General features: G+C 36.9%; 1 long non-coding RNA gene across 2 annotated transcripts; it reads left to right on the forward strand.

Annotated features, from left to right (window-relative positions):
• The first annotated feature begins 4,677 nt into the window (after positions 1-4,677).
• LOC125265671 lies at positions 4,678-21,527 on the forward strand. 2 transcript variants are annotated; one of them, XR_007184332.1, is made up of 4 exons: positions 4,678-4,967; positions 12,201-12,403; positions 12,589-12,737; positions 21,149-21,527. It is a non-coding gene; the product is annotated as an uncharacterized LOC125265671 (long non-coding RNA). The 2 variants fall into 2 exon arrangements; XR_007184333.1 differs by having other exon boundaries at positions 12,281-12,403.
• The last annotated feature ends 1,707 nt before the right edge of the window (positions 21,528-23,234 follow it).

The following is a 23,234-nucleotide window of genomic DNA, read 5'->3' on the forward strand; positions in this document are numbered from 1 at the left end:
GAATATTATCTCTTATATAATATAATAATTAATATAACCCCTTAAAGGGGTTTCAATCTATTTGGTGTGATTTCTGAAGACTGATTTGAATAAAAGGAGAAACACAAAACAAGTATGCACAGACAGAAAAAAGAAATCCCTTAGCCATACTTTTAACCACATTTATCAGTGAATTGGGGAAAAAACTTCATAAATATGCTAATTAATCTATTAAAAAAAACAGATCAACAAAAATCAAGATAATTTGCAATATTTTATAGAGAATTTAATTATCAATTTAAATTTAAATTTAAATGTAATTATTATACATTACATTGATGATGACTGCAACAAAATCATTAGAACATCTTTGATAAATACTAGGCCTATTTCATTGGAATATTCTGGGTTCAGTATGTTTGCACTATGAAAGATGCTTATGTTTAGGTGTTTTTTGCACCATCCCTTTTTTATGTATTTTTCAGCATGGCCTCATAAGCCTAATTCCCAGTGAATGCATAGTTAGGAATTCCTTAACAGGAGCTCCGGCGGACTTTCCAACCCATGTGAAATGTAAGGGTTGGGCAGATGTCATCATTTGGATTTCGCTAGTTTGTAATCTTCTTTTGAAGAGCTGACTTCATTAGCCGAGGACAGGCATCTCGACCCATCCAAAAATGCTTAACCCAATCAGTGTCACTGTAATTGTGCATTGTTATATTTTCTGAAAAAAAAAAAAAAACATCCCACAATTGTTCCCATGGTTTTAAACCCTGTGTTAATCTATTTAAGCTACTTCAGGACAGCATTAAACAATCTGTGTAAACACACATTTTCATGGTTTTATACTGCTTCAGATTTGGTTTCTCTGATGCTTTTGCCGTGTAAATATGCCATCAGAGAGCAGTATTAGATCAGGTTTCAAATGAACATAAAGCAGACAAAACAAAACCTAGCAACACTTCAGACCAGTTCAAATAAAGAGTGAGAATGAGAATGAGGTGAATGTAAGTGTAAGTATAAAAACAGGCTGTGGATGGGAAGCACTTCTATATTCATTGCTCAATGTTTTAGTTTGAAGTTTTCTATTACCACTATTACCACTATTGCCTATAATTTATAACTACATACATTTAATAATAGTCTCTTCACCAAAAAAATTAACATGCCTCATATTTCCACTAAAAGTCAATGATATTTATTCACAATCATGTTCCCAATTAACTAGAGGGTCCAAACCACTAGGGGGGAAAAACTTAATACATCCAAGGACATAACAAGGCTGAATCTGTATAAAAGCTCAAATTCACTGCTAGACTGTAATTGCTCTCACACTGAGTCATCATGAGTCATTTATTTGACTTGTAAAGGTTCAATTTGGTCTGGATTTCCTGTTTGATTTACTTTGATATGCTGAAAACCCATTTAGATATTATTGCAACCATCACTTCCATTCACATACATGGCACAAAATGGGGGGTCACTAACCATTTTACAGGCCACATTACTAGCATCTGTAAAACCGCATTCTTCCATCTTAAAAATATATCTAAACTACGACATATGCTCTCAATGAACAATGCAGAACAGTTATTTCATGCGTTCATGACCTCAAGGCTAGACTACTGTAACGCTTTACTGGGTGGTTGTTCTGCTTGCCTGATAAATAAACTACAGCTCGTACAAAATGCAGCAGCTAGAGTTCTTACTAGAACTAGGAAGTATGACCATATTAGCCCAATTCTGTCAACACTGCATTGGCTTCCTGTTAAACATCGTATAGATTTTAAAATCTTGCTAATTACTTACAAAGCACTAAATGGTTTAGCTCCCCAGTACCTGAGTGAGCTCTTAATGCATTATAGTCCTTCATGTTTATTGCGATCTCAGAATTCAGGCCAGCTGATAATACCTAGAATATCAAAATCTCAAAATATCAAAACAATCTTCCTAGCATTGTTCGGGATGCAGACACACTCTGTCAGTTTAAATCTAGACTAAAAATGCATCTCTTTAACCTGGCATACACATAACACATTATCAATTTATATTTTCAAATCCGTTAAAGGATTGTCAGGCTGCATAAATTAGGTCAGCCGGAAACGGGGACACTTCCTATAACACCATATGTACTCGTTACATCAGAAGAAGAATGGCATCTACGCTAATATTAGTCTTTCTGTTTATCCTGAGGTTTACCGTAGTCAACCGGATCTGGGCCGTATCCAGGTGAGACCAAGGACTTGCGCCTTGACACAACCACAACGCAGCCCTGAAGTATCAGCAGAGATTGAGTCAACTAGATCATCCACTGTGAAGGCCTCATCAACACGACTGCCAGGGCCACAGTTCCTCAACAAACCGCCCATACCGGCGTGATGAATACGATCCTCAATTGGATGGAACTGAAATAAATACTTTGAATGTTGCAATCGAGTCGTAACAAAGCACTGTTCGCCAGAGGAGAACTGGCCCCCCGACTAAGCCTGGTTTCTCCCAAGGTTTTTTTTCTCCATTTTAACACCTATCTGCCACTTGTTTGCCACCTGATGTCACCTGTTGGAGTTTGGGTTCCTTGCCGTTGTTGCCTTTGGCTTGCTTAGTTGGGGACACTTGACATTTGACTTGACATTTAATATTCAACAGTGCTTTGATCTGCCTGCATTGACACTATTCTTTAAGAGCTGCTGTACAGCCAAAATAATGTACCAGTTATCAATGTAAAGCTGCTTTGACACAATCTACATTGTAAAAAGCGCTATATAAATAAAGGTGACTTGACTTGACTAACCAGTAGCAATGTTTCCAAATTTTGGGATAGGATAAAAACACCAAGATGTGCATAAATTCAAAAAATGTGCATAAAAATATTATGCGCTCAATTGAGTGATAAGAAGACATGCACATAAACTGTAATAGAAACACTGTTACTGAATGAATGTTTCTATGCACAACAACAGAATGATTGGGTATAATAAATCTCACACCATTGCGTTCCCAAACACCACTCCTCCTAACGCAAGATAACATGACAGCGTCTATTGCATTTTGTCTGTACGCTCTGAAGGATGGAAACATAGCTAGTGTAACCATATGGGGTGTGGATGGTCACTGACATGTGAAGACATGTCATGTGAAGCTGTAAACACTGAATACTTCTTATATTTTCTGAAGAAAGCGTGAGTGGTGCTTGCATCACAGAGCTGTGTGCTATGCTATGTGATTGCTTTAGGTTGTTACTGCTCCAAGTCAAACCAGCAAAAACTCAAACCTTAGTCTATGAATGTGGTCACTTCCTGTTCCTGCTGCCATCTGGTGTATAGCCTGAATTTGTGTTTGTAGCTTGCAAAGCTCTTTTTATCATCTAACAATACACATTTATGGAAAATGTTCCTTCACATTTGGTACATGGTAACATTGATATGTTTCTTATGTAAGCAGAGGCGTTTTTATTCCTGGCTTCCTCTGATAGACCAGACTCATGGAATCTCTTACTAATGGTGCATATTGACTTTTGCCAAAATGGTCTGTGGATCCCCTAATGACGCACCTTTTTGGTACTCTGACTAGATTGAATCATAAGCCCTTTTACACATGTAACCCTGTAAATTACTGTAAAATTATCAGATTGAATTTTCTGGTAAATATAACATACTGTATGCGACTCACACAAGCAACTGCGTTTTGTTTTTTGTTTTTTTTGGTAAGACACCATTCACACATTAGTACCAAAATACGGTAAGCTATGATTATAGTCCCTTTCACACATGGTAAATTACCGTTTATAAAATGGTTAGTTCCAGTCCTTGATTCTGATTGGTCAATAGCTGTGTTTTATTCACGATAAAACACCCACCGCTTTACCCAACTGTTTTATTTATTACTGCACAACACCCTTAGAAACTTAAACATATGTTTGTTCTTATTGACACTGTTCACTGAAGCTTGTAAAGTTATTACCTGCATCTATATAGCATTTCACTTCAGGTCAGTGCTATGTTCATGTTTTTTAAAAAATAAATAAAAAATCTGATTGAATGTCAGCTGCGATATCTTGTCCTTTTAATAGTTAAAGGGTTAGTTCAGCCAAAAATGAAATTTAAGCCTTTATAACATTAAGGCTGAACAACTGTAGACCCATTCGGTGAACGTGATTTCACCAAGTGCAACATGTTCCTGGATCAACATCTTTGTTGATCCTGGAACAACATTCCAATCAACCAATCAGATTTGAGGGACCAATTTACCATTTATGTCAAGTTTAGGCTTACAACCTGGGTTATGTGCTTCCACAACAGTGTTATTCAACTATCATTTCCCTCTGATTTTAGGGATAAGTTATGGGTAGGGTTAGGTTTAGGGGTTGGGAAAAGGTTAGGACTAAATTTTCGGATAGGAATGTTGTTCCAGGATCAACAAAATATGTTGATCCAGGAGCATGTCTTACTTGGCAAAATCACGGTGACCAGTCACATGGACTGTTTTAACAATGTTTTACTACTTTTATGGACCTTGAATCATGGTAATTATGTTGCTTTCTATGGGGGATAAAAAAAACCTTTTGGATTTCATCAAAAATATCTTAATGTTCCGAAGATGAACAAAGGTCTTGTGGGTGTGGAATGACATGAGGGTGAGTAATTAATGACAGAAATGTCATTTTTGGGTGAACTAACCCTTTAAGGGTTTTTTCCCGTGCCCACACTGGGGGAGAAAACAATCCAACCCTGTCCATTGACTTTGTATTGCGTGAAGCTGCCTCCTTGTCATTTCTTGTTTCTAACAAAAGAGAGAACAAGCTAAAAAAAAAAAGTAAATAATAGAACTAAGTTTTTATAAGCTACCGAACCGTAAAAGCCAGCCTTTAAGGAGACAGAAGTGAATACTATAAGACGTGAAGCATCAGCAGGAAGAATGGGTAAATTGTGGGTTCCTGACACTCAGTATGCCTCAGTAAGCCTACGTGTGCAGTAAACATTTCGTCACTGGTAAGTCAAATATCCAAATGTCAGTTTTATGTATTATATTTCCTGTCGCCAATTACGTTCCCCTCCAATGGGTGAAGTTTTCAAAAGACACGTTGAGCTCTGTCTCAACTGCCTGTATCCACTTCTGTGTCCTTAAATGCTTAATTTTTGGGGTCGGCAGCTTATAAAAACGTAGTTCTGGGTTTTTTAGCTAGTTTGCTGTACACCCTGTCACATAGCAGCTTTTAGACATTGTTCTGTTTTGTTAGAAGTTAGAAATGACAAGGAGGCAGCTTCACGCAATACAAAGTCAATGGAGTGGGTTAGATTGCCCCCCCCCCCTCTCTCTATTAGTCATTTCAAAATAAAAGTCTTCATTACTAACTGACTCACTCAAACAATCTTTGCCACCATCTGACTTTTCCTAAGCCACGTTTCCACCACAGGTTCTTTCCCCAGGAACTAGGAACGATATGGCTAGGAAATGAGATGCTATTGGTCTAATCAGATTCAATGAACTATGCTAAGCTATGCTAAAAGTGGTACCGCCAGACCCGGAGATCGGCTGAATGGATTCGAAAATGGTAAAACTCAACTGTTTAACTCTAGGGGAGTTGGAAAATGAGCCTATTTTCAAAAAAAGTGGAGTGTTCCTTTAAGCTTATATGCAGAGGACAAAATCCAGCTGGAACTGGAAAGTCGCGTGCAGTCCTACATCACTGGACTAACTTCACGGTAGTTAGACCGCTATGGAAACACAGCCACCAATAGGTCTGGGGAGAAAAAGTTCCTGGGAAAAAAGTTCCTAGGACAAATTGTTCTGGGTAATTTCGGTGGAAACGCAGCTCTATTCTGTTTTTAGTTGATCTCCATGAGATGACACATTCTGTTGCTGTTCACGTCAGGGACTATTTTTTCAAGTGGAAGGAAGGCTTTTCATGATTTTCATGAAAGTTGCATCAATATATACATATATTTCTTTTAATATCTGTATATATGGAATAACCGTTCTATGTAAGTTTATAATTGCAAAAAATAAATAAATAAATAAATAAAGAAAGAATAACCGTTCTATAAAAGCAATAAGCCCCGTGAAGCCGGCTTCTTGGGGCTTATTGCTTTATTAGAGATCATGTGTGAACAGGACCTTTTCAAAAATAAAAAATCAGTTTCCAACATGAGAAGATGTAACATATAGCATCATAATGGTAATTTACTGGTAATGTGTGAACAAAGCATAAGCGTAAGATAAGAGCAGTGCAGAGGAAAGCAGCCTTATTTTTCTGTTTTATGGTGGTGTTTCAGTGTTTGGTGTTTAGTTTGAACCGGGTGTCATCCTATACACCCACTCCATCAGGGCTGGGTCCTGCAGCAGGATTTTATCAGGTTGTGTGGTCTGCACATCCAGAACAGTGGAGAACCTCACCCTTTAACAACAGAACATAAGCTGCTTCCAGGGATTTCCAGCACTTCCCTTATGATAGCTCAGATCCGAGGCTTCCTTCATACATGCTGGAGCTGACATCAGATTGGGGTCACGATGGACAGAATGAGTAGGCAGAAGTGAAAAGAAAGCCAGAGGATTTAATGATGATGCAACAGCAGGAGAGGGCCATTGAGGGGATCTCCAAGCAGAAGGAAAAAAAAAAAAACAGAGGTGTGTGTACAATGACCCCACAAACTATTGGGGAACTACTGGGAAGTCACACTTAAACATTTCTAAAATCAATTCAAAAGATATTGCAAAATATTAAAGCAAATGTCATTTAACTTTATAGACAGATAGCACACGCACACTTTCACATAAGAAAGCTTGAGAGTTGATAAAATAATAGTTGTGAAAATCATTGTGACACTTTTTGTTTGTCAAACATTAGTAGAAGATGTCCATAATTAATATGATGAATTTGAGGGTAGTTGACAATTCATAATAATCACTGTGACACCATTTACTTCAAAGCTAAATATGGCTTAGAAAAGTGAACTTCTGGTACGTTTACATGACAACAATATACTTAAAAACTGAAAAGTTTTTGAAAACTTTCACTTACAGATGACAACGTTGCCGATCACATGCCTCCTTGAAAATGACTAAAAACACTGTATTATGTATACCAGGCCAGTAGTTGGTGATGTCAGAAACAGTTGGCAATGTTAGAATTTGGCATATGTAAATAATGCATCTCCGCTGGTCGTTGTATGGTGCAGTAAATCTACAGTAAATCTTTGCTGGAGAAACATTAATAAACTCAGTATCTTGAGCAGCACACAAACAGTCCTGTGTCTGCCATTGTTGTTTTGGTTGCCAAGTACTTGTGCATACCTATAGACTGAACACGTAATACCCATGCGCATGACGTCACCAATTTCACAAATTTGCGTTTTTGCACAGAGACGATAGCGTGATCATTTTCGAAAGTTTGCATTTTCAGCCCCCCAAAACGCCATATTCATGTAAATGAACAGTCAAAACACATGAAAAGTTTTCCGCTTTTAGTGGCCCCTAAGTTCTGAGAAAAGCTCTAGAATTATTTGCTTGATAATTTCATAGTTCATACATAAAATATACAGTATCTTTATGCATTATGTCCAAATCCATTTTTTAATTCATTACTAATTCAAACTATTTTGGCTGAAAATCTGAGGCCATTTTTTTTATTTATTATAATAGTAAAAAATGTGGTATAAAATAAATGAAATAATTAATGAAAACATCTCTCCAGGGTATTTCCCTGCCTTTATATGTGAACAATAAATAACTCTTTGAATGTAGCTACAGTATATATATATATATATATATATATATATTAATAGCTTTTTCAACACATCAGTCTTTCACAATGAATCAAAAGAATGAACCGCATAATACAAAAATTACATTCAGTACGAACTTCATTACTTTTAGCATTTGTTTACATTTATCTCAGTTAGTATTCACCAATGTGAACACTACACTTCATTTAAAGGGGACCTTTTAATGCCCCTTTTACAAGATGTGATATCAGTCTCTGGTGTCCCCAGAATGTGTCTGTGAAGTTTCAGCTCAAAATACCCCACATATCATTTATTATAGCTTGTCAAATTTGCCCATATTTGGGTGTGAGCAAAAACACACTGTTTTTGTGTATCTCTTTAAACGCAAATGAGCTACTGCTCCCCGCCCCCTTTCCAAAAGAGGGCGGAGCTTTAACAGCTCACGTTTCGGTTGCTCAACAACAACAAAGCTGGAGAATCTCATGCAGCCAAAATAAAGATTGGCAGTACCGGTGTTCAGCCTTAAGGCCGGAACACACCAAGCCGACGCCAACACTGATGGAGAGACTCAGGAAGAAGTTACAAATTTTAGAATGCAACTGGATGTTTCTGAATGGTTAGTGGATAAATGTATGTAGTTGCTGTGACTTGCATGACTAGCATGTGCTGTCATGTTAATCTTTTGTACAAATCCAGCGTTGAATTGACCCTCATTTGTGAAGCAGTCTGGGGTAAAATGATGGTAACAGCACTCTACTACAACATCTCTTTCTCTTCTCCAGCTTTGTTGTTGTTGAGAAACTGAAGCGCGAGCTGTTAAAGCTCCGCCCTCTTTTGGAAAGGGGGCCGGGAGCAGCAGCTCATCTGCATTTAAAGGGACACACACAAAAACAGCATGTTTTTGCACACACTCAAATAGAGGCAAATTTGACAAGCTATAATAAATGATCTGTGTGGTATTTTGTGCTGAAACTTCACAGACACATTCTGGGGACACCAGAGACTTATATTACATCTTGTGAAAGGGGGCATAATAGGTCCACTTAAAAAAAAAAAATAATAATCAATTCCCTGTGAAGAACCACATTACCCATAATCCTGCAGAGAGCTTCTCCTTGCATCTAACAGTCAGAGAAGTTGCATGGAAACGTATCATACAAGAACTCAGCTCAGCAGTGACATCCCACTCCAGTAAAGCAATTGCAAACTCCTATTAGAGACCTATGGAGAACATGAATAGGAATAAAAATAACATTTGGTATCTGTTCATGCCTGATTGACAGATTTTACTAAAGGTTCAACAGAGATAACCACTCAGATCACAACAATAATATTGCAATTTCCTCTTAATTGTTCATAAAATGTAATTTTATTTATGTTCTATAAAATACAACATTGCTAAGGTTTGCAATGCAAGTTATTAAGAGACATAAGTGTGACTACAAAGCAATCATGTTGTCCATCACTATTACACCTGGTGACTAAACCATATTACACATCAGAAACTGAACTCTGGCTGCATATGTTCATCTCTAACATTAACACTGAATATAAACAACAAGCAGACTATTTTGTATATGACACATCTTACAAGGCTGTAAAAGCAGTAAAAACAACGCTGCATGACTAACAGGTGTGATGAGAGCGGACATGCAAATGTTGCACCTTTTGCATGTCACTTTGCATCCAAAACATCCTTGATGGCTTGGGATAACTTCCCCAGCAAGGGCTCCTGGGTGTGGGGAAAACGGAGCAGCTTTGAATAACAAATGAGCCCTATTTTCACTTGAGCTTATCATCCAGTCATAGTCAGGCCCATGCAGCCGTCATTTGTCCATGCAAAGTGTCTTCACTTGTTCATAATCATTATCATCACACTCTATCATCAGTGACAGTTTCATGTCATTTCATGATCTGAGCCACTCACTTTGCTGTTCTACGGGAATTCAAAAGTTGCAGACATCTGAAAAGAGGAAGCAGATATATAATTAAATGAAAAAGCACCACAGGCCACTACTCCGGTGTGCAAATACACCTCTAAGTAACCTTTGGTAGCCCTGTAATAAGTATGTGTACCTTTTTGGTCATATCTCAAAATTATTTGATTCCCTCTCTGATTATATATCCAGTTTTATATCTTTATAACAAAAACTACTTTCTCAACCTTCTAAAGAAGCACTTTCTGTGTGGGCCTGCTTATACGTTTTATCAGTAGTGTGTGTGTACCTGGTATACCCTACATTATGAGGACCCCACAAAGATAGTACCAGTCATTTTTGACCATGTGGGGACATTTTTTATGGTCCCCATGAAGAAAACAGCTTATAAAACATTTTAAATTATGTTTTTTGAAATCGTAATGGTGGGTAGGTTTAAGGTTAGGTGATAGAATATACAGTTTGTACATTATAAAAACCATTATGTCTATGGAAAGTCCCCATAAAACATGAAAACCCAATGTGTGTGTGTGTGTGTATGGGTGTTAAGGATGTGGCCTACAAACTCCTGCAAGAATACTAAGTATGCTGAAAACACTGGAGTCTTTCAAGACCCTGAGGGACCTCGATCAGCCATAATGCAAGCATGCAGACGTGATGACAGAAGCCCGTTCTCATCACAGATGCCACAAAAAAGGCAGAGCCATGAATACACTGAGTAATTGCTTACGGCCAGCGGCAGAGACACCATTTACACTGGTAACTGGTGAATAGTTAAACATCCCACAACCCCTTGCTCCATCCATCATTTCCGTTGGCTTTTATAATTATCAAAAGACCAGCTTATGAAACATGACTACAAAGCACTGAATGTGTGTGAGTGTGTGTGTGTGAGAGAGAGAGAGTAAAATGGTAACATCTCCTGGTCTTTTAAACTGGATGAATGAAAAAAACAGGCTAATGTAGTCATGTGATTCATGATACTGTGACATTAATATATGGATATTGAATACCTTCCAAAGTCGGATGAAAGTCGTGTTAGCTGTGTGTCATCTCTGTGCAACCCTGTAACCTGTTAACATCCAAAATTCACCTGACAGACTGTTTTCACTGTTATTCAGAAAGCTGGAGTGATATGTTTGGATTTACTTACTGCAAACGAGTGCAGATTGACAGCAGTGAATCCAGTCATACTTCTGACATTAACACAAGCCACTTACTCTGTATTGTTGTTGTTGTTGTTTATAATGATTGATCGAATTCTCATTTGAGAATATTAGTAATGCAACAGTAAGAACAGAAATAATGCAAAGGAAATTATAATGTCCAACAAGTGTTAAATAATAGGTAATTTTCCATGTATGCTGTCCACTTGTTAGCTGCTTTTTGTTCTTTAATTACACAAAGAATTTAAAAGACTTTAATAGGTAGGCACAGTTTATTAGATGTTAGATTAAAAGTATTTCAAATATAAAAAAGAAAAGAAAGGAATTTGTTTAAAGGGTTAGTTCACCCAAAAATGAAAATTCTGTCATTTCACCCTCATGCCGTTCCACACCCGTGAGACCTTCGTTAATTTTCAGAACACAAATTAAGATATTTTAGTTGAAATCCGATGGCTCCGTGAGGCCTGCATAGCCAGTAATGACATTTCCTCTCTCAAGATCCATTAATGTACTAAAAACATATTTAAATCGGTTCATGTATGTACAGTGGTTCAATATTAATAGTATAAAGCGACAAGAATATTTTTGGTGTGCCCAAAAAAACTAAATAACAACTTATATAGTGATGGCCGATTTCAAAACACTGCTTCAGGTGTCGAATCAGCGGTTCGGAGCACCAAAGTCATGTGATTTCAGCAGTTTGGTGGTTTGACACACGATCCGAATCATGATTCGACACGCTGATTCATTTGTGCTCCGAAGCTTCCTGAAGCAGTGTTTTGAAATCGGCCATCACTAAATAAGTCGTTATTTTGTTTTTTTGGAGCACCCAAAATATTCTTGTCGCTTTATAATATTAATATTGAACCACTGTACTCACATGAACCGATTTAAATATGTTTTTAGTACATTAATGGATCTTGAGAGAGGAAATGTCATTGCTCCCTATGCAGACCTCACTGAGCCATCAGGTTTAAACAAAAATATCTTAATTTGTGTTCCGAAGATTAACGAAGGTCTTACGGGTGTGGAACGACATGAGGGTGAGTAATAAATGACATTATTTTCATTTTTAGGTGAACTAACCCTTTAAGTGTGTCCATCATGTTAGTGTAGACTCAAGATGCAGTCTGTGTGTTTGCTTAACTAACTTAACAACAAAGACAAAATGATATAATAAAGTGAAACAAGCTGCATTTGGGAAGAACAAATATTACCAATATTTGGTTTATTAAAGCTGTACTTTTTCTTTTGTGGGTCGGGTTTTGGTATGGGTTTGTTTGTTTGTAGTCATTATAAATAGATTTATGTATATAAGTCTGTGGTATGTCCTTGTTTTAATAGCTCAGTAAACATGTTATTTTTTACACTGTTTGTACTATGCGTGTTTGTTACAGTAGGTGTGTGTGAGTGCAGCCTGATATTCTGGGAACGGAGGGGTCATGTTGTTGACCCACCTGCTCCCATCTCTCTTCAGCTGGATCTTGTCGCGTTTCAGCAGCTGCAGCCCCTCACAAAGCACGTCTTTGTAATCCGCCCTGGATAGACACGAGGAGCAGAGGAAACAGAGAGGCAGAAACAGCTCATCTTGCCTTCTATGGTGATTTTACATTGACTGCCCTTCATGCTACTAGATGAACACATACCTTCATGCCTGACAAACACACACACCTGTTACATGAGGGTAAAACTAACGGACAAATCCAAGTAACTGAAGAAAACATGAGTACTGCACATAATTTCACATGCAGATGAAAAATATTCAAACCTGTGTTCTTCCCGCAGCATGCAAAGTATATTTGCAAATGTGACCAAGGCCGAAATAGCTGGAGCAGGCTGTTTGCTGCACTTTAGTCAAATTTTCCGAATGTGGTGTGCTGTGGAGCGTGCTAAAGTATCTACATAGACTTGATGCCTGTTTCAAAACCTTTATAGTGAGTATAATGCACCTCGCTTACCAAGTGGGCAGCACAGTAGGGTCAACAACATGTTTTTAGTGTTCAGAAATAGAAAGATAGAGTGTCAAAAATGGTACAGAACGTAGGGTCTCAAAGTTAAACTTCAAAAATCAAAATTATTTTAAATTTTTACAAAATTATTGTGGCTGGATCACAGTACAAACAGGAAATGAACATAATTCATCACACGTCGTTTGTCCCTTTTATTCATCTCACCTCTTAGCAACTCACAGGAAATGTACAGGAAGTGACATCTCTCCCACACATGTCAGCTGGGCTGGGTTGCTGCCAATCACAGGCACACGTATCATGCATGATTACAAGACTTCAATATTACTTTTTCTTTAATGTGCTCATAGTAATATCATATTGAATTTCATAAATGGACAGAAGACCTCACACACACACACACACACACACACACGCACGCACACATGTTGGGTTTTCATATTTTATGGGGACTCTCCATAGACATAATGAGTTTTACACTGTACAAACTGTATATTCTATCGCCCTACACTAACCCTACCCCATTTTTACATTTTCATTAAACATCCTTAGTATGATTTGTAAGCCGTTTTACTCATGGGGACCAAACAAATTCCCCACAAGATCACATATTTCTGTCATTATTATCCTTGTGAATACCTGAACACACACACACACACACACACACACACACACACACACACACATACACATTTTATTGCTTTTTGCAGGGAGAAATTTGCATCCAGTGAGAGTGACTGTCAGCAGTTCAAAATAGTGAAGTGAGAGCAGTATACCGTTTGAACTAACTGGCACAAAAAGAAGAGGAACCAATAATACATAATAATTGAAGTAGGAAGTTAATAAAGTTTCTTCAGGACCATAGTGGTCAAAGCATACTGATAGCTAAATTATAATTTACAATTAACCGCAAATAGATGTAAGGAATGAACTAATAATTTGTGCAAAGCATGCAATTAACAGACCAGAGCAGAGAATCAAACATGGAAACATAAAAAGTATTAAGATAATTTTCAGAAAACTGCTTGGCTTATAATGAAAAAAAGTTTTGTAACAATAAAAAATGTTCCCTTCAGTTCAAACAACACTATTGTAAATAATAGTTAAGATAGATATAACTTAGTTATACAGTACAACAGTAGCTACATTTTTTGTATCACATTATAACCATTATTAAATTATTTGTTAAAAGTACAGTGCACCCCTTCATTTTTTTGTTCAGATTTTATGATGCAGTCTTATACTAAAATGCTTTCCCCCCACATAAATCTCCACATAATGACATAGCAAAATCAAAATTGTTTTAAATTTTTGCAAAATTATTAAAAAGAAAAACTAAAATATTAAATTGACTTGAATTATTCAGACTCTTTCCTATGATACTTTAAATTTAGCTTAGGCACATCCCTTTTCTCTGGCAAATTCAATTGATTAGACATGATTTTGAAAGGGACATACCTCCCTATACAAGGTCTAACAGCTGAAAAGCCATGAGGTCAAAGGACAGTAGAGCTCAGAGACAGGATTGTGTCAAGGCACAGATCTGGGGAAATTCTGCTAAGCTGAAGGTGGTCTCCATAATTTTTTAAACAGAAGAAGTTTGTAACAACCAGGACTCTTACTAGAGCTGACCATCTGGCCAGACAGAGTAATCAGGATAGATGTGCCAAGAACCTGATGATCACTCTGGTAGAGCTCCAGAGATCATGTGTGGAGCAGTGCTAGACGATATGACCTAAAATCAAAATCTTGATTATCTGAATTTGAATTGATTAATTTACCTCGATTACGAATAATGAACGATTTTGTGTTATTTTGCGTTTTTGTTTTGCTTTGTTTTGTTTTGTTTTTGCCCTCATAGTTCACTGACAAGGTTTTTGTGGTACATATTCTATTAAATGATTAGTCCACTTTTAAATAAAATTTTCCTGAATATTTACTCATCCAAGATGTTCATGTCTTTCTTTCGTCGAAAAGAAATTAAGGTTTTTGATGAAAACATTCCAGGATTATTCTCCTTATAGTGGAATTCAATGGCCTCCAGACGATTGAAGGTTCACAGTTTCAGTGCAGCTTCAAAGGGCTTTAAACGATACCAGATGAGGAATAAGGGTCTTATTTAGCGAAACGATCAGTCATTTTCGAAAAAAATACTGTATATGCTTTATAAACAGAAATTATCGTCTTGCACGTGCTTCCGCTTTCCGCATTCTTCAAAAAGCTTACGCCGTATGTCCTACGCCTTCCCTATTCAATTTACGGAAAAAAAACGAAACTGCCGCCGTGTTAGGCGTAGGACATACGGTGTAAGCTTTTTGAAGAATTCAGAAAGCGGAAGCACGTGCAAGACGATAATTTGTGTTTATAAAGCATATACAGTTGTATTTTTTTTCGAAACCGATCGTTTCGCTAGGTAAGATACTTTATTCCTCATCTGGTATCGTTTAAAGCCCTTTGAAGCTGCACTGAAACTGTAATTTTGACCTTCAACCATGTGGAGGCTATTGAAGTCCACTATAAGGAGAATAATCCTGGAATGTTTTCAGTGAAGAAAGAAGGACATGAACATCTTGGATGGCATGGGGGTGAGTAAATTATCAGGAAAATTTTATTTAAAAAGTGGACTAATCCTTTAAAGGTGGGATAGTTTTTCTTAATGAAAGAGTGCTCTGACATAACAGCTCACTTTCAGCAGTTATTTTATCTATGGTTCGCAACATTTATTACAGATTTCTACTCATTCTAAATCAGATACAGATAAATAAGTACAACACCAGTACATTTATTTGAATGCATTAATGAGAGTTTCTAACCTACGTTTGTGATAAATCACAGGACAGCGTTGACAATGAGTTTCTGCGCTCCTCTCTGTGTCTTCACATAATGTGCAAGCTACTGTCTGTATGAGTGTTTATGTGCCACAATGCATCAGCATAGTAGATTAATATAATGATACATATCCGGTGGTCTAAAATCACTTGAATGTCCAAACTGGCAAGCCTTTAAACACAGACAATTGACAAACTTTAGTAAGGACCATTGACTCTATAAAACAATGGACGTAGTGTCCGTAGGTTTCTGAAGAGCATTTTCGCCGGTCATCGCCACCTTGGCCCCACGTCACTCCCTGAAAACCGAAAAGGGGCAAAGAGGCAGGATGTAGGTGTAGCTGAGGTGGGACGTGGGTGAATCACGCTCACCTAGCTCGACGTGATCAAACTCACAGTGTCCAACTCACTACAGTGTCCAAAAGGTCATAATAAATTTATTTTAGCTTAAAAAAGGTGGTGGACATCACAGTCCTCATTCTGTTCTTTTGCACTGTCTATTCTTGAGTAATTACAGGCCTATATTTTTAACGACATATCAACAATTAAAACAAATAATTCCAATATAGTCTGTTACGCTATTTATGAAATGCAGGCGTAACATTATATGACAACGTTATACAGTCTATGGTTTCAGCCTATAGCTAATCACGATCTGTCAGATTCTGGAGTGTAGTAAAGTTTTAAATAAAATTATAAATAATAAATGAATTATTTTAAATAAATTAATAAATAAAATTATTTCATATTAGAAAAAATGGAGCCCACACTTCTTGGACACAACAAGCCATATTATTTGATAATTGTATTAAATAATTGAGAAAAAAGCACAAACATGGCAGAGATACCAAGTTCAGCATCTGGAATTAGCTGAGGTGATGTGACAGCTAACAGACAGCAGACAAACGGCTAGTATAGTGACAGCAGCAGAAATCCACCTGTCACTCAAGTGGCCACGCCCTTAATTACGCACAACTTTAAGGCTTAATCTGATTTAAATAGATGAGTTATAAAAAAAATTCACCCCCTCACAGTTGTCATGAAGGGCAAAATTATCTATAAAGACCAAAAACACTTTTTTGGTGGCTGTAAACATATTCTGCTGTAAAGTTGGGCATTTTATCATGGGGGTTCTATGGGATTGATTCCCTTTTGGAGCCTGTCTCTAGCGGCCAGTCAATGAATTGCAGTTTAAGTTACTTCTGTGTTGGATTCAAGAGACCGGAAGGTTGTCGCTTGGTGAGGACGCAAGTTAAAGTGATCTCACTTTTGGGATTGCGTGCTGTCTGTGTGTGTTGACTCTGTGTTTGAGTTTGCCTCTGTGTTGCTTCCATGCTGCTGAATGGACGAGGCAAAGTCACATGACTACACACGTGCTAGAATGTTTTTAAGGGGAAAGTATTAATAGGATTAAAAACTGAAATAACTGACCTGGGAAAATCATCATTTAGAGGTTCTGAATTTCGGTTTCGATTACTTTTCAATTAATCGTCCAGCCCTAGTGTGGAGACAGAAGAACAGCCATCAATGTAAAACTCCACTGACCTGGGCTTTAGTGGCCAGACTCTCCTCAGTACAAAACACATGAAAGCCTCAAACTTGATTCTCAGACTGTGAGAATCACCTACATAGCACCATTCCAACTGTGAAGCATGGTGGTGGTAGCATCATCCGGTGGGGGTGTTTTTCAGTGGCAAGGACTGGGGAACAGGTCAGGAACCTTAATGAAAACCTAGTCCACAACTCTCAACTCTCAGTCTGGGCTGAAGGTTCATCTTCCAACAGGACAATGACCCCAAGCACACAGACAACGCAATGCAAGAGTTGCTTAGGGACAATTCGATGAATATCCTCAAGTGGCCCAGTCAAAGCCCGGACTTGAACCCATTCAAACTTAAAAATGACTCTCCTGACAGAACTTGAGAAGATCTGTAGAAAGGGATAGGGGAAAATCCAAAGGGGTGCCAAACTTCTTGCATCATACCCAAAAAAAGACTAAGGCTTTAAATGCTGCCAAATGCACTTCACATTGATATTAGTATTCAGACAAGGGTCTGAATACTAATATCAATGTAATATTTCTTTCTTTTTTTTTTTTTTTATGAATTTGCAAAATTATCACAAATTTAGATTTTGATTTGTCATTATGGGGTATAGAGTGTAGATTGATGTGAAAAAACATTCAAGTATTTTAGCATAAGGCTGCTGATAAGGCTGTTGATGGGAATGCTGGGCTTGCGATGGAATAAGACAAGCCTGTGGAAAACTGAAGAGTCCCCTGTGATTGTGTGTTTGTGTGGAGACATCCCGTTTCCCGTAAGAAGCACAGGGGTGGATCGCACTGCTCGGAAACAAGCATCCCATACAAATCTAATTCAACAACGAAATTAGGAAGTTGATTTATGAGGATATGGGATCAAAAAGACAGAAGAGTTGGAAGACGAGGGATGCCACAATTTTTATCCAGACCATATGGAGTGGGAATGGGGGATGGCGATATGTGTCCTTAGCTGTCCCATTACAGAATTTACTACACTCTTTCAAGAACTTAACCTGTCAACTCTGGAAAATAGAGTAGAAAACAAACATCTTTCAGATATCAGAATATCAAATGAAAACTGCTGATTGGATGCCAATGCATTGCACAAAAGTTTCATTGCAAAAGAAAAAGAGATGATTTTTCTTTTGCAGATAAACTGTTGTAGATAAACATGTTTGTAGATAAACTGCGCATAAACTGTTACTCTTTTGGTTGACTCTCAGTTGAAACACTTGTATGGTTACTGATTCTACAAAAGCTAGAATAATCTGATCTGTGGCTGAACATGATCCCTTCAGCATGAGCTTGAACAAACAAGACAGTGAAGTATCTGGGAATAAACACATACAACCAATAAAATCTGGAAGTGGTTGAACTCTCTTCCACACAGCTCTGAAAAATGGCTTCAAGCCAGTTCACTCAGAGCCATTCACACTAATTGTTTCCTTCAGTCTGAATCCTCAATCCCCTCCTGCTCCTTTTAACATCTCCCACTAATAAGTTTAAATAAAATCTCTAATTAGAACAGTAAGCCTTTCATTATGATGCTTTTGTTGAATAAATTTAGGTTAGTGTGGGGTCAGAGGTCAATGGGAGGGCCAGACACACAACAGAGGTCAGAAGATCAAACACTTTGAAGGGATAGTTCACCCAAAAAAAAAAAAAATTACTTACCCTCAAGTTGTTCCAAACCTATATAAGTTTCTTTCTCCTGATGAACACAAAATAGGATATTTTGGAAATTGTTGGTAACCAGACAGTTGACGGTAGCCATTGACTTCCATAGTATGGAAAATAAATACTATGGAAGTTGATGGCTACCATCAACTACCGTCTGGTTACCAACATTGTTCAAAATATCTTCTTTAGTGTTGTATTTTTGGGTGAACTATCCCTTTAATGACTTAACCACAGGACCACTAGCTTACTATATTTTGTCCAGTATGTACTGTATACTGGATTTTTTAAATAGGTATTATGCAGTATAAACATTTCAACACTGTTGTCATTTGACCTCACGCCACATGCTTAATTTAGTGAGTGGCATATGGAGTCCATTGACATGCACAGACTTACAGATGACAACAATATGAAAGCAATACAAATTCTGAAACAGCCTAAGCATCATCATAAGCTGTTTTCTGTCATGACAACTCTAAAATGTTAATGTGTTTGGTCTTGGTGGAATAGATCTGCTACACTGCTGCTGCTGCTGCAGAGCAAGTACTGATACTTGCTACTGCCAATATATTCACAGCTTGCTGCTGTGAGCATGCAAGACATGCTGCTGCTGCACATATAACATACATGAAATAACCCCTGTAGAAGATCTATAGCTACAGGTGGATCTGGGGAGGAGGAGGGTTTCCATATGTAAATGCGGAGCCTGCATACACTTCAAATTTTGGAGGAAAAAATGTCTCAACTTTTGGCAGTCTGATTAAATCAAGAAAGAAAGAGATGCTAATAAAAAAAAAAAAAAAAAAAAGTTATTGCCTCAGGTTCATTCATCACAAAATAGGAAGTCAAGTTGTACATATTGTACTGTGAGATTCAATAACCTGCACAGTACGCTGCAAATGCTATGCATGCAGAAAATACAAATACTGTGCACAGTATTGTAAGCCTAGAGTAAGAGTTGTCTTCAGTGATACTGTTTAGTTTGAAAAAGTAAATTAGTTATGTCAAAGTTTTACAACCTTCACAGAGATGTGAAGCCAAAACCAAAACAATGAGCAAGATTTACATCATTCCAAACCTTCATGTCATTCTGGACTTTTTTTTTTCTGTGAAACACACACATAAATATAAACTTCAGCAGAATGTTCTCTCTACTATTTACCGTAACCAGGAATTGTCAAGTAAAAAAAAAAAAAAATTCTAACACTCCAGGTCACTTCCTGTGAAATTGGTGCAGAATATCTGAAATAAAAATGGAAGTTTCTGCAATCGGGGAAGAAACTGTGGCTCTTTTTCTTCCATTATAAATGACTTGAGTCTCATAGCAGCAGATGAAACTCAGTAAACGCAATCGGATGCTGGTGTTTGGGATCAATCGTGTGAGATGCATCTGGGAGGCCATTAAACCAAATCATTCTGATAACAAACACTGGCTCAGGCATTTCAGAATGACCAAACCAACATTTGAGATGCTCTGCGATGAAACTGGTTAGTCCAGTTATCCATTCACATCCTCTGTTGAGGCAAAGTCACCTCAAAGATTTTATTGTACATCGCGGGATTTAATTGGTAAAGGCGTTTCCATCATATACGTATGTCTTGTTATCAGATAAAAAAAAAAAAAAAAAAAAAAAAAAAACTATTTCTCAATTGAGTGCAACATCCATTAAAAAAAACTATCTCCATTAACATCCAGTTTATGCTTTTTTGCTAAATTTGGAGGCTTGCCTCAAAGAGACTCTGGCTGCATCCGAAAACTCAGGCAGCTGACTTGTTGCGTCACTGGCCTATCAGGCAATGACTTTGTAGGCAGCGTTTGCGCTCGAAGGCACCCCATGAAACTGATTTCGGACAGACTTCTGAGGCAGCGTAATGGATTAATGATCTACAGCAAAATAGAGCGAGCTTGGGTGATATCTGAGCAAATATTTAATTACTACAATAGTAATTTCTCGCTAGAAATGACATCAGAAGTGGAAAACAATGGTCAAAAATGTACATTTACACACAAATTTGCAGCACAAAAGACTGTAGATTCTGTCTGGGCACCCCTTGGGTCAGTAATTGATGACAGATTTTTAATTTTGGGGAGTAATCTTTTAATCTAAAAAAAACCCACTCAGGTTAATTTATAAATTAAAATGTATAAATGACAAGATACATATACATATACATATACATATACATACGTATACAGGTATACATACAATTACGAAAACATAATTGCAGAAAGAGCTTATTTTTCTTATTTTTGCAGGGAGGGAAAAGGCAATTGTAAAAACACTTCCATCCGTTCACTAAAAATGTTTTTGATTCTCTGTGTCTGACAGGAAATGGCCAGGACAAAGACATATAGATGGCAGACACAAACCAAGAGTCTCCCCTGAGAAATGAAATCCTTTTGTCTCACTGGAACATGAGTTCATGTGCTTCTCTCTTCTCCTCATCTGTTACTATTTCTTTCTTTTTTTCTCTCTCTCTTATTATAAACATGGACCAAGAATATTCCCCACAATGTAGAGCGCTATGATGGCTGGATTCATTGTTGTCTCATCCGTAACCTGATGATACTCTTATTCTCAGAAACTTTCAAATTACTTCCAACACTTGGCAGCAAGTTAAACCAGTTATGGACAGTGTTACAATTTCCTTGGTAACACTTTAGAATAATGGTCTGTCAATAATAAATAACTATGCAGTAAGTAATGCAGGACTAATGAGTAGTACTACATTAACACTTCAGCTACTACTATTAATTAATATAGAAACAAGCTTAACTAATCAGTAAGTAATATTGAATTTAGGAGATAGTTCCTTATTAGCTATAATCAATAATTACTAAATGAGATTAGCATCATTAATAACTATTAACTAACTGACGAATTGTAAAGAACATTATCATCTGTCTGAGACATAATCAGTCATCATTTTTACTCTGAATACAGTCATAAAATGCATCACTAATTACTCAAGTGTTACCTAGTCACTATGCAGGAACTACTAGTGATCTGGACCATTATTTTAAAGTGAAAAACATCTTTTTCACTTTAAAATAATGGTCCAGGTCACTAGTAGCTCTTTAAGATTTTCTTTTTTTTACTCAGAACATGGTCATAAATTGCTTCACTAATTAATCAAGTACCTAGTCATTCTTCAGGAAGAAAAGATGTTTTTCACTTTAAAATAATGGTCCAGATCACTAGTAGTTCCTGCATAGTGACTAGGTAACACTTGAGTAATTATGCATTTCATGATCACGTTGAGAGTAAAAAAAAAAAAAAAAAAGAATTAATTAAATTAAATTAGTTAATTAGTAATTCTTTATAATTTGTCATAGTTACCTATTAGTTCTTAATGATGCCAATCTCATTCTGTAATTATTGATTAGCTAATAAGCAACTATCTTAGTACTAAATTCGATGTTTCTTACTGATTAGTTAAGCTTGTTTCTATATTAGTTAATAGTAGTAGCTGAAAGGTTAATGTAGTACTACTCATTTGTCCTGCATTACTTTCTGCATAGTTACTTATTAATGATGGACCATTATTCTAAAGTGTTACTATTTCCTTTTGTTTCTTTTTGCTGTGTTAATATAAATATGTGTGAACATGAATTCACTTAACAGAAATATTTATATTTATATCATTTATATAGTATATATTTGGGTTGTATTTAAAGATTAGTAGCTCATTTGCAAATAATGAATCAGGTATGATGACTCCTGTGGTAAATTTCCCTACCTTTTTATCCCTTGTCAACATATTTATTGAATGGTATTCAATTTAGATTTTCTTTATCTGAAAAAGATGCGTTTGTTCCGTAAGTAGAATAGGGAAGGCGTAGGACATACAGTGTAAAATTTTTGAAGAATACGAAAGTGCGGTTTTGGCGGAAGCACTTGGAAGGCAATCATTTGTTTATATAAAGCATATACATTTACATTTTTTTCAAAAATGACCGATCGTTTCGCTAGATAAGACCCTTATTCCTCGTCTGGTATTGTTTAAAGCCATTTGAAGCTGCACTGAAACTGTAATTTTGACCTTCAAACGTTTGGAGGCCATTGAAGTCCATTATAAGGAGAATAATCCTGGAATGTTTTCATCAAAAACCTTAATATCTTTTCGACTGAAGAAAGAAAGACATGAACATCTTGAATGACATGGGGGCGAGTAAATTATGTGAACTAATCCTTTAAGTGTGACATTTGTCTGGAGCACTTACAGAATCACACCAATTTATGGGCTCATGACACCATACTCCAAGGTATCATGTAATCGGATTTCTGCTCTTTAGGAGTGCAAGATTTCCCTAAAGAAATTATATTGAACAGAACAAGTGACAATTAAAAAACTGGATTTATTTAACTTTGAAATGCATGACAGCAGACAAAACAGTTTGGGCTTTTGCTCCAT

The sequence above is a fragment of the Megalobrama amblycephala genome, linkage group LG1 (assembly GCF_018812025.1).
Source record: "Megalobrama amblycephala isolate DHTTF-2021 linkage group LG1, ASM1881202v1, whole genome shotgun sequence".
Taxonomy (NCBI): Eukaryota; Metazoa; Chordata; class Actinopteri; order Cypriniformes; family Xenocyprididae; genus Megalobrama; species Megalobrama amblycephala.